General features: G+C 38.6%; 1 long non-coding RNA gene across 1 annotated transcript; it reads right to left on the bottom strand.

Annotated features, from left to right (window-relative positions):
- Window positions 1-6,011: 6,011 nt before the first annotated feature.
- LOC117277680 (uncharacterized) lies at window positions 6,012-9,162 on the bottom strand. The gene is made up of 2 exons (XR_004508004.2): window positions 8,866-9,162; window positions 6,012-6,378 (listed from the first exon to the last, which is right to left on the bottom strand). It is a non-coding gene; the product is annotated as an uncharacterized lncRNA (long non-coding RNA).
- Window positions 9,163-11,886: the final 2,724 nt, after the last annotated feature.

The following is an 11,886-nucleotide window of genomic DNA, read 5'->3' as shown; positions in this document are numbered from 1 at the left end:
CATGGAGACAACCAATCCATACCCAATATCACGTCAAAATCAACCATACTAAACAATAAAAGACCAACTCTAGTCTCCAATCCCCAATAGTCACTACACATGGCCGATATACATGGTCCACAACAATAGTATCGCCCACTAGCATAAATACTTGAACAGATGAGACTAAGAACTCACAGAGCATATCCAGATAACAAGCAAAATACAATGATACATACGAATAAGTGGAACCAGGGCCAAATAATACAGAAGCATCCATGTGGCATACTGAGACAATACTTGTGATCACTGCACCTGAAGAAACAACATCTAGCCTGGCAGGGATAACATAGAATCGGGCCTCAGTGCCACCTGATCGTCCTCCCCCTCTAAGGTGACCTCTAGCTACCTGGGCCCCACCCCGAGCTAGTTGGGCGAGCGGCGAAGTAACTAGCGCTAAAGCCGTAGCCTGACTCCTCTGCTACACTAGACCTCCCAGGCGACGAGGACACTGTCTCCACATATGCCCAAACTCCCCGCACTCGAAGCAACTCCTCGGTAGTGGCAGTGGGGACTAAATCGGGTCCCGAGTACCATAGTAACTGCTAGAAAGGCCTGGCATAGATAAACCCCGAACTGATGGAGCACGGAATGAGCTCTAAGATGGAAGGGCACTGAGAGATGGCTCACCCTGACGAGGATTGTATAAACCATGGTTGGGTGATGCACCACGATGAATTGGACGAGCCATCTGGGCGTGCCTATAAGGACGACACCTGTTGTGGTAGAACTGACCCCCAGAAGCAACACCGATGAAACCACCCTATCCACGAGGCCTCTTGGCCTCCCTCTCCTCACGCTCCTGACTATGAACCATCTCTAGTCGCTGAGCAATATCAACCACCTCATCGAATCGACCACCAGATACACTCTCTCGAGTCATAGCAAAACTCAACTGATAGGTGAGGCCATCAATGAACCTCCTAATCCTCTCCCTTTCAGCGGGAACCAAACAAACTACGTAAGGAGCCAACTCTGAAAATATCATCTCATAATGGGTCATAGACAGGTCATCCTAACGTGGCTGCTCAAACTGCTTGCGCAGCTCCTCCCTATGGGTCGGGGGCACAAACTTCTCCAAGAAGAGGACGGAGAACTCATGCCATGAAAATGGTGTAGCACCGACTGGCATGCTCCTCTCATAGGCCTCCCACCATCTGAAGGCAGCCCAGTAAACTGAAAAGTAGTGAACGATACCTCACTCGTCTCCAGAATACCCGCGGTACGAAGAATCCGCTGACACCTATCCAAGAAGTCTTGAGAATCATCTGACTCAACCCCACTGAATGATGGAGGTTGGAGTCTCCCAAACCTCTCAAGTCTTTTCTGCCCATCCTCACTCATAACGGGACCCACATGGGCCTAAGCAGCTGTAACCGGCTGGGCTGGCAATACCCCTGGTGTCTGAAGTCCCTGCATCACCTGCCCTGGAATACGAGCGGCGGGAGTCTGATTACCTCCCCCTTCATGAGAAGTGGTTGGCGCGGTCTGAACTGAAACTACCTGAGCAAGGCTAGTGCACACGGTCAAAATCTGAGCTAAAGCCTCCTGAAGGCCTGGAATCACCATACGCACAACTGGTGCCTGAACTGGCCCCACTAGCTCAACCACCTCTGGAACCTGCTCCTGAGCTAGAGCAACTGGTGGATCTGTAGGTGCTGCTCTAGCTGCTGTACGAGTTGCACCTCTGCCGATACCGCCACCTCGACCTCACGTGGCCCTTGCTGGTGGTACTGGTATCTGTCCATCCTGTACGGTAGCACGTGTCCTCACCATCTGTGAGAGAATATAATAACAGAAGTTTAGTTCCCGGAATCAACAAATCTGCACAACAAGAATACAAGAATGTGAAGTTTCCTAAGGGTTCGATAGACTCTTGAAGATAAGTACAGACGTCTCCGTACCGAACCGTAAGACTCTACTAAACTTGCTCATGACTCGTGAGACCTATATAACCTAGGCTCTAATACCAACTTGTCACAACCCAAAACTTAGCCTATCATGATGGCGCCTAACATGGTACTAGGCAAGCTGACAACTCAATAAATTCCAACACTTTTAGATAAGAGATGAACTAAAACAGGTTTGAATAATTTAACGCTTTCATAAACTGGATAAAAGGTCAAAACTCAACTCAAAAATTCAAAACACCAGGGTGTCACTTAGTACATGAGCGTCAATACAACACAAGTCTAAAAATATTATCTATGAAAAGAAAACTGAAACTAAATACATAAAGCTGAAAGAAAGGGAGGGAAAGTCAAGGTCTGCGAACGTCGGGAAGTTACCTCGAAATCTCCGAATGATCAAGCTGCTCAGATAATCAGCACCCACCGTGTCTAGAAACACCCAGATATGCACACGAAGTGTAGGGTGTAGCGTGATACAACCAACTCAGTAAGGAACAAGACTAACTATTGGACTGAAAGTAGTGACGAGTTTCACGGAGACAGTTCAATTATAGAAAATACAATACAGGAAATAGGCATGCTTTTAAGTTCGATATTTGAAGCCAAAACAGTTAATCCATGTCAAGTTCAGTTGAATCAGGATATAGTATCTCTCAGAAACTACATGACACTGATATAGGACAGTTGAAGTACAGAGTAATGAAATCAAGTGCATATTCTTAGAGTAACAGTCACTCAGTCTTCGCATCCATTCCAACCTCACAGTTACTCATTCCTCAAAGTCACTCGGCACTCGTGCTCGGCACTCGCACTCGTACTCAGTAGGTACATGTGCTCACTGTGGGTGTACAGACTCCGGAGGAACTCCATCATCCCAAACGCTATAATAAGTCAATCATAGCATAGATAAATAAAACATGATGCAGCGTGTAACCCCATCCTAATAAATATCCACACAATCAGGCCCTCGGCCTCACTCAGTCATCAATCTCTCCAGTCTCTCAGGCTCTTAATAATCAGGATAATTAGCCCAAACAACGATGATATAATGTATCAATAAGGAACAACAAGTCTCAGATATAATATGCGAGTACAAACTGTCACTGAGTACAGAGTGGCATTTTAACAGATAATTCAACATGTAACACGACCTCTGGGGGTCCCTACAGTATCAACACATAGCCTAAGCATGATTTCTAACATGATTTGTAGTTCAATTTCTATAACACATGGAGAATATACGGATAACAACAGATTAATCAACTATACAATTCCATGGAGTTGACCGAGTCACAATTACTATGGTGCACGCCCACACGTCCGTCACCTAGCATGTGTGTCACCTCAACACCAATCACATGACATAAAATTCGGGGTTTCATACCCTCATAACCAATTTTAGAACTATTACTTACCTCAAACCGTGTAAATCCCTACTCCAACACGCCCTTGCCTCGCGAATCAGCCTCCAAATACCTCGAACCTAGCCACAAACAGTTCAATACAATCAACACGAGCTAAAGGAATAATTTCCATGAGAAAATACTAAGTTATTAAATAAAAAGTCAAAAAGTCGACTCAAAAGAAGGCCCACGGGCCCACGTCTCGGAATACAACAAAAGTCACAAAATCGGGAAGCCCCAAACTCTCCAAATCCCCTAAATTACACCTCAAAATCACACAATCTAGGTGGGAAAAACAATGGGGAAACATAATTATTGCATAAATTTAACGACAAATGACTTACCTCAAGAAACCCCTCAAAATCCTCTCAAAAATCACCTAATCCCGAGCTTGAAATGTTTAAAATGAAGAAAACCATGAAACCCTTGTTTTTAATACACTGCCCAGGCTTTCTGGCACCTGCAGCAACTTACCCGCTTCTGCGGTGTCGCAGAAGAAACCCTTCTCCCGCTTCTGCGTGTTCTTCCGCTCCTGCGGACTTGCTTCTGCGAGCCACACTGCCCCTTCTGCGGACCTAGCCCCCATTTTCATCTCGCTTCTTCGCTCCAGTCGCCGCATCTGTGGCCATGCAGGTGCGGAAAGTTCCCTCGCACCTGCGACCAATTCACTCTCTCCCTTCAAAATCGCATATGCGCTTCCGCAGCCCGTACTTGCGAGCTCGCACCTACGACCAAAGCTCTGCATGTGCGTTCACACTAGAAGGCTTCAGCTACAGCACCCTTTTAACTCCAAACTTGATCCGAAAATCATCAGATCTCCACCCGAGGCCCCTGGAACCTCCATCAAGCATACCAACAAGTAAACACGATACGAACTTAGCCGAGACCTCGAATCACATCAAACAATATCAAACAACATCAAAAATATGAATTGTACCACAATTCAAGCCTATTAAAACTAAGAAATTCCAACTTCTACAAACGATGCCGAAACTTATCAAATCACGCCCGATTGACCTCAAATTTTGCACACAAGTCACAAATGACACCACAGACCTACTCCAACTCTCGGAACCCTATTTCGAGCCCGGTTCCACAAAGTCCACTCTCGGTTAAACTTTTTAATTTTCAAATTTTGTCATTTCAAGCCTAATTCAACTACGGACCTCCAATTCACAATCCGGGCACCCAACAAAGCTAACGGAACCATCAAAATTCTATTTCGGAGTCGTTTACACATAAGTCAATATTCGGTCAACCTTTTCAACTTAAACTTTCAACATTGAGACTAAGTATCTCAATTTATTTCGAAACCTCTCCTGGCCTGAACCAACTACCCCGACAAGTTATATTACAACAATTAAGCAGGGAATGAACAGTAAATGGGGGAACGGGGCTACAACTCTCTAAACGGCCGGCCAGGTCGTTACACCTATAGTCCTTGTCAAATTGGAAAACCTTTCTCTTATAGGTTTGGGACTATTTGGGATCCATATATAGGGGTTGTAGCTGGAGATTTTATAGATTGTATTGTGCTTTTCATCTCATTCATAGTGAAAAACTCTATTTGCTTCTGCCTCGAGGATTAAGCTTAGTCGAACCTCGTTAAATTCTTGTGTTGATTTTTCTTCTCTATTTTGCTTTGTATGTGATTGTATGCTAGTTAACCCACGATCTTTTGCAACAAAATGTTCCACCCTTTTGATGATACTAAAGGGGGAGAAAATAATGTGCACAAAAGCTCGAAATTTCAGATAGAATACATGGAGACAGAGGGAGCATAGCTGAGGAACGCATAGAGTGAGAGAGAGTTCTCCCTTATTGTACGACCTACATATCGAGAAGATTACATCGGGGAAGTAAACAATTTATCTTGCATATCATTGATCACATTTTCTTATTTTGTACTCAATGGTTTGCTATCATAAAAAAGGGGGAGATTGTTAGCTTCAAGGTTTCACGTATTGATTTTGATAATAACAAACTAATATAATTATTAATCAAAGAGTATTTATTTGTGGTAAACTTATTCTTGTGCAGGTTTGTACAAGGAAGAAGAAATTGGCAAGGATCCAAACAAATATGAAAAATAGAATATTATGTGATGAATTTATGCGAGAAAATATAATCAAGAAAAAATATTTTCAGAGATTTAATCTGCAAGCGTCATAGAAGGAATAATATTTGAAAGTCAAATTTCAAATATTGAATGGTGTTTACTACAATATTAGAAGAAGTCTCTACGAAAATTATGAAAGGAAAGTTCTTCAATATCTTGAAAGAAAGGTTGCTAGAATCCCGGAGAAGATCTATTATTTTGTGGAAGGAAGATACTATATGAAAAGATACTACAAGACCAAGGAAGAATATATTCTCTATGAAAAGAAAATATATTATGGATATAGTACAATCTATATTATGGAAAGAGATTATTTTCCAAGATCAAGAAAGGAATATTTTCAATATAATATGAGAAGAATATATTTTTGTGGAAAGAAAATATATAATAGATGTAGTATAATCTATATTATGGTAAGAAATTATTCTCAAAATCAAGAAAGGAATACTTCTCATATAATATGAGTTCAAAGATATTTTGAGATCTGTTCAAAAAAAAATATTTTCTATATTGAAGATCTACTACCTTATGAGAGGAAGATTGGACAGAATATTAGTACTACACTTGGTAAATAGTATATTGGCAATTACATGATGTATCTAGTTAAGGAAGAAAATTCAAAGAAGACAGCGATACTACATTGTGAATGGAAAGATATTATTTTCTATAGTCAAAGAAGGAAACAAGAGATATGAGTATATGGGATGTTGAAGAATATATCTTTGGTTCTCAAAAAGGAAAAGAATTACAGGAGGCTCAAGAAAGAATATGACCATAATATGCAACTGGATGGCATAAAACAAGGATCTGTACAAGAAAATGATATTGTAGACAATCAACCAAGGAGATCAAGAGCGCATGCCCATGAATACACCAGATTCAAGAAGGATAAGATCAAGGCAAAATCCTGTGATAGACAAATAATACAAATCAGTACATGATTTTCACAATTAGCTAAACTCTCTCTACGGATAGTAATAATTGTGGAGGCAATCTAAATCCCCTTGGGTCATGCACAAGAATGAGCAATGAATGCAGCAACAAGAGAAGAACCATGCACGCCAATTATGCAGAAAATCAGGGAACCATATCAAGGAAGATTCACAGCAAATATAGATCAACAATCAGAACCATTGGAAGCAAGAAGAACAACTATTTAAAGAGGAGTTGAAGACATTCCTAAACACGCAACCTTCTATACAACTGTCTACCCAACTACAAGTTCTTTATTCTACTATTAACAAGCATTGTAATTCACTTTTAGTAGATTTACTGTGTGCACAAAAGAGTGAAGAGAGACAGAAAAATATTGGAGCGGCAGTGTGTCCTGAGAGGTTGTGTTATTATTTGTTTCTTTGGTGAGCGAGTGAAAACCAAAGGGCCGTTGTAGGTGAGCGGAAAATCAACCTTTTGCATTATTGGTGAGCGTGTTAAAACCAACACATGTTCATTGTTGGTGAGCGAGTCAAAACCAGTCTTGTAAACGTTGGTAGTGAATGTTGAAAATCACACAAGTTATACTCAATCCAAATTACAAAGAGCTAAAGAGATATCCTTCTTGCAACCCGAGGAGACTGGATTATGATACCACATTGGTTCCGAACAAGTATAAAATTGCTGGTATTATTTACTTGACTATTCCCATATTTTATTATATACCATTATTGGTTGTTGTGATAAATACTTGGTTAAATCAAAGTACTAATAATTTTGTGCAGGTTGTCTGCGTATTAGTCGACTAGGTCTGAAGAGCAGTCGACTAGAAATTTAAAAAGGTTACAATTCATCCCCCCCTACTTTTACTATATACATAGCACACTAAAGCAAGAAATATCTTACAACAACAATAATGTATCAATGTGATTTCACAAGTGGAGTTTGGGGAGAGTAGAGTGTACGCAGGTCTTACCCCCTACCTTGTGTGAGATAGAGAGGTTGTTTTCGATAGACCCTCGGCTCAAGAAAAGCATTTTCAAAACAGGTTGGAAACATATAAGAGTAAAAAACTATGATAAAAATAGTGAAGAAAAGAAAAGTATAATAAGATAAATAAAGCAAAATAAATGGTTAATTATTTCATTTTGGTTGAAAGCAAAAACGCAGAAAGAAGAAAAACAGTCGAAAGGAAGGAAGCTAATCTCAACTGCATTGTACTATATTCGTATCAATTTAGAATACAGAGGAAAGAATCAAATTTCAATTACAGATTAAACTTTTAATTTTCTAATACCACCAACATAACAAGAACTGAAATTAGAATTTCGTTCCAAATCTCATGCCCATGAAGTAGAGATCTTATCAGTTTTCTTACGTTGTTAAGAGTAAAAAAATATTGGTTTTTTTTTGTGTGAATGGGGTTTGATCTCATGACATTTGGGTTAGACTTTGAATGAAAAATGAAGGGATTATTGTCCAATATAAGGAAAAGGAAAGGAATTTATTGGGTTTAAATAGTAAGGCACTTCTACTATCTCTTAAAAAGAGTTAGAAGAAGGCAAGTTTTGCATAGTTGTTGTCTTGATGAATTATGTTAATTTGAAGCACCACTATTATAGAATAGTATATTCCTTCAATCCTGAGATGAATTAACCCAAACCTTGGGCAACAATAAGGAGATTAAATTTCTTAATGGTATATAATATAATCGCGGCTCGAAAGAACAATTAAGTATTATGAGCAGAAACAACACAACTATTTCACCTTATTTATTTTGTTGTAAACATGTATGATTATAAAGAATACCATTATAAAATACCAAATACATAGCATTTATGCAATAAATATCTGTAAAGGAATTGAAGGTCTCAAATTAACAAAGTGCAATAAATCATGATAAATCAGTTGTAATTAGCTAACATAACTCAAAAGAACATCCATGTTATCATAAAAACTGTCAAATGTAAACAATATCGACATAGATGAAGTATTACATGAAGTAAGACAAAATTCACTAAGTTGTTTCCATGGTAAATCATTATCCAGTTGTTGCGATTAAAAGTGAGACAGGGGAAAGGAAAAAAGAAAAAACTATGAGCAGTACTTTTGAATTTTGAGCAGGAGCTTGAAGATTCTAAATAACTGTGCATAAAGCTGATATATCATTGTCCTATCATTCAGTTATACTTTGGTACTTAAGTTTCTTTGCATATCTTATGTTGACATTGCACTTCACTTAGGCCAAGTTAGAAAAGAGAAAATTCACCTAAATTGAAAGTTTAACCAAACAGACATTGAAATTCAATTGAAGGAACTGAACTTTACGGAGGAGCATAGAGTGGGCATACTGAAACTTAATGGATGAGGAATATTAATCAAAATAGTAATTCTTTCATAGAGAGGAAAGAGATGCTGAAGTAACAAACAGTATACACATTCAGATTTGTCTATTAATCACCTGGGGAAGTTGGGCAAGGGTGATTGATAAACCTTCTACATATATTCGAATACAACAACGTCCATCGGCATAATTTGTATCAGTAAGTGATAAAATTGTTCAATGGACATCTACTTTTACACATTATAAACAATAGGCAGGTGAAGCAATCAAAGGGAAAAAAAAAGAAAAAAGATAAGCAAGCAAACAAAAAGCTTACCCTTTTTAAGTAAGAAGCAAAGAACTCTAAATCTAACTTCTAGAAATTAATCAAATTACAATTGGGCATGCCAAAGGAAATGAATGGAACTAAGTTTATGCGAACCAAATGGGGAAGTATCATTAAAGCCTCCAACTACGTGCAATGGCTCGAAAAGTAGTTTGCAAAGAAAGTAGGTAGTTCTTCAATGCTCTTTCCGTTTAAGGTATAATCATCATCTGTCCCTAATACTAAAACTTTTATTTGGTAGCTTTTTTGCTAATTCGACTTCAGCTTAGTTTTTTTTCTAATTCTTCAGCCAATGATATTGAAGATTAGGGGAAAAACAAGAATAAGCTGAATTTTATGGGGGTTTTGGTAAATCATGAGAGGAGCTTCTAGTCAACATGAATTGACAAAAAAACCAGGACATTTCAGTTTATTCCTTTATATGTCCTGGATATACATGTGTAACTTGAAGGGTCCAGTCACGCTTCGAAGCTGGGCCTGGACGTAACACGGCACCCGGTGTCTGATTACATGTGACTAAGCGAACCAACTGGCTGGCTGAATCAACATGTGATATCATAACATAATGAATGCGGAAGATAAACTTGCACATGTTTATATACTGAAAGTCTAAATGATATAAATCAAAGTGTGGAAATACTAATACAATTCTGAAACATATTTGTAGCCAACATAACTTAACATGAAAAGCCTGCGACTCTGTATAACTGTTACTATAGTCTATGAAGCCTCTAATGGAGTACTGAAACACTGATTGTCTATAAATACTGAAAGACTCTAAAGTAATGATAATGCCCCGAAAGAACTTGGGCTCACCAAATAGCTGATACGAGAATCTTAACACTCTAAATCATCAACCTGTAAATCATTGCCTGCATCGTGAGATGCGGGCCACGGGCAAAAGGGACGTGGGTACATTTGAATTGCACTGATATGTAAAACAACTAAAAAAAACTGTAAATGCTGAAATTGAAACTAAGCTGATAATAGAGAACTGATAATTGATAACTGAAATGATAATTGCTGAAACTGAAATTGCATTGATGACTGATAACTAATAACTGAAATGATAACTGAACAAAGGAAGTAAGAATATGAATACTCCGTCTTCTGAATGATGAACAACCTGTTTATCTGAATAAATTACGGCCTCGGGCCCAATATATATATATACACAAGCTACGGCCTCAGGCCAAAGTATACGTATACATAACTACGGCTTCAGGCCCAAAAATGCATAAAGCATAAACTACGACCTCAGGTCCAAACATGCATAAAGCATAAACTACGACCTTAGGCCCAAGTATGCATAAAACATATAAACTACGGCCTCAGGCCCAAATACAGGTATTCAACATTAAGGGATTTAAAAACAGAAACTGAGAATCGTACTGTAATACATGATACTAAAATATTGAACCATATTGAGTTACATGATACTTGAATGCTGAATAGAACTGAATTGAGACATGTACTCATGAACTGATTATGAGAACTTATGCTTAAACTATTTATGACATGCTGTAATATAGACTGAGACTCATGAGAATTAAACACAAGTCTATATTGATTACGCACTAAGCTCACAACATTCTAAATGAAAGTCATGAAAGAATTATGAAGCTAGGGAATAGAAGTTTTGCAACTATTCAAGGAACTAAACTTAACTATATTTCTGAGGCAATTAGTAACGTTGTAGAAGGAACGTGGTGTAGGGATAATCATTAACATTTTCAAACAGAGAGAGTTAGCCTCACATACCTTAACCTCCTACTCTTGAGCGTAATGCAACATTTGCCAACCCTTTCAATTTTAATCTCTATCAATACAAGTCAAAGGGATTCCATATTAGCAATAATACTCATGTTTTGGCCACTTAGGCCTTTTATCAAACACTTGGTAAGCAAAAAGCTTAGTAGTCCTTATAAATGGTATTTCTAAACCCAACAACCCATTCTTTTGGTCCTAAATAATACTAAAATTTCAAATTGTTATAATCAATACCATTCTTCATCACCCATAAGATAAACAATACCCTTAACCAATAATAAACAATCAACAACCAAAACTTATAACCGTTAATACTTTTCTATCAAACACATCAACTCATATCTCGTGAACTAGAGTTTATAATCATTAATCCAATACTATAATCAAGTAGAGGGTGAAGACATTACTCTTTTGAAGTTCAATCCTCTTGAATTTAAGTTTTAGAGTTTCTTCTCTCAACAATGATGCCCAAATCGAATATCTAATAATTTGGAAGGTTTACCCATATTAATAAGGTGTTGGAGAATTGAAATCAACTTAAGATCATCATTAGAACTTACCTTGGATGGTGGGGGGACCTTTGAGAAGTTAGGTTCTTGAGAGCTTCCCTTTCTAGAGCAAGTTTTTGTATTTTGGGGTGTGGAGGACGAAGTAGGGCTTTAAAAATGACCCCCTCCCCCGGGTGTGCCCCTGTGCACATGATGGCCTGACCACACACATGAATGTACAGAATGGCAGTAGCACCGCCACAAGTGTGCGGCCGCACACGGGACCATCCGGGCGCGCATATTGCGCATTGCTCTGTAAAACATACATAACCTTTTGCACAAAGATCTGTTCGGTCTCCACAATATATTGTTGGAAAGATATCTCAAAGGGATACAACTCTTGTGTTTTACCTTTTCCCAATTTCCTTACAAATTATCACTAAATCTTGCTGGAAGACGGATCTTTTGTAAACTTAGTCGATTTTATCGAATCTTATACACCTCGTTCTCCGTCTTGACTCCAAAATAACTATTTCCACCCATACTCATCCCGAT

This window comes from Nicotiana tomentosiformis, chromosome 12 (assembly GCF_000390325.3).
Source record: "Nicotiana tomentosiformis chromosome 12, ASM39032v3, whole genome shotgun sequence".
Taxonomy (NCBI): Eukaryota; Viridiplantae; Streptophyta; class Magnoliopsida; order Solanales; family Solanaceae; genus Nicotiana; species Nicotiana tomentosiformis.
This window is presented reverse-complemented; position numbering and strand designations above follow the sequence as displayed.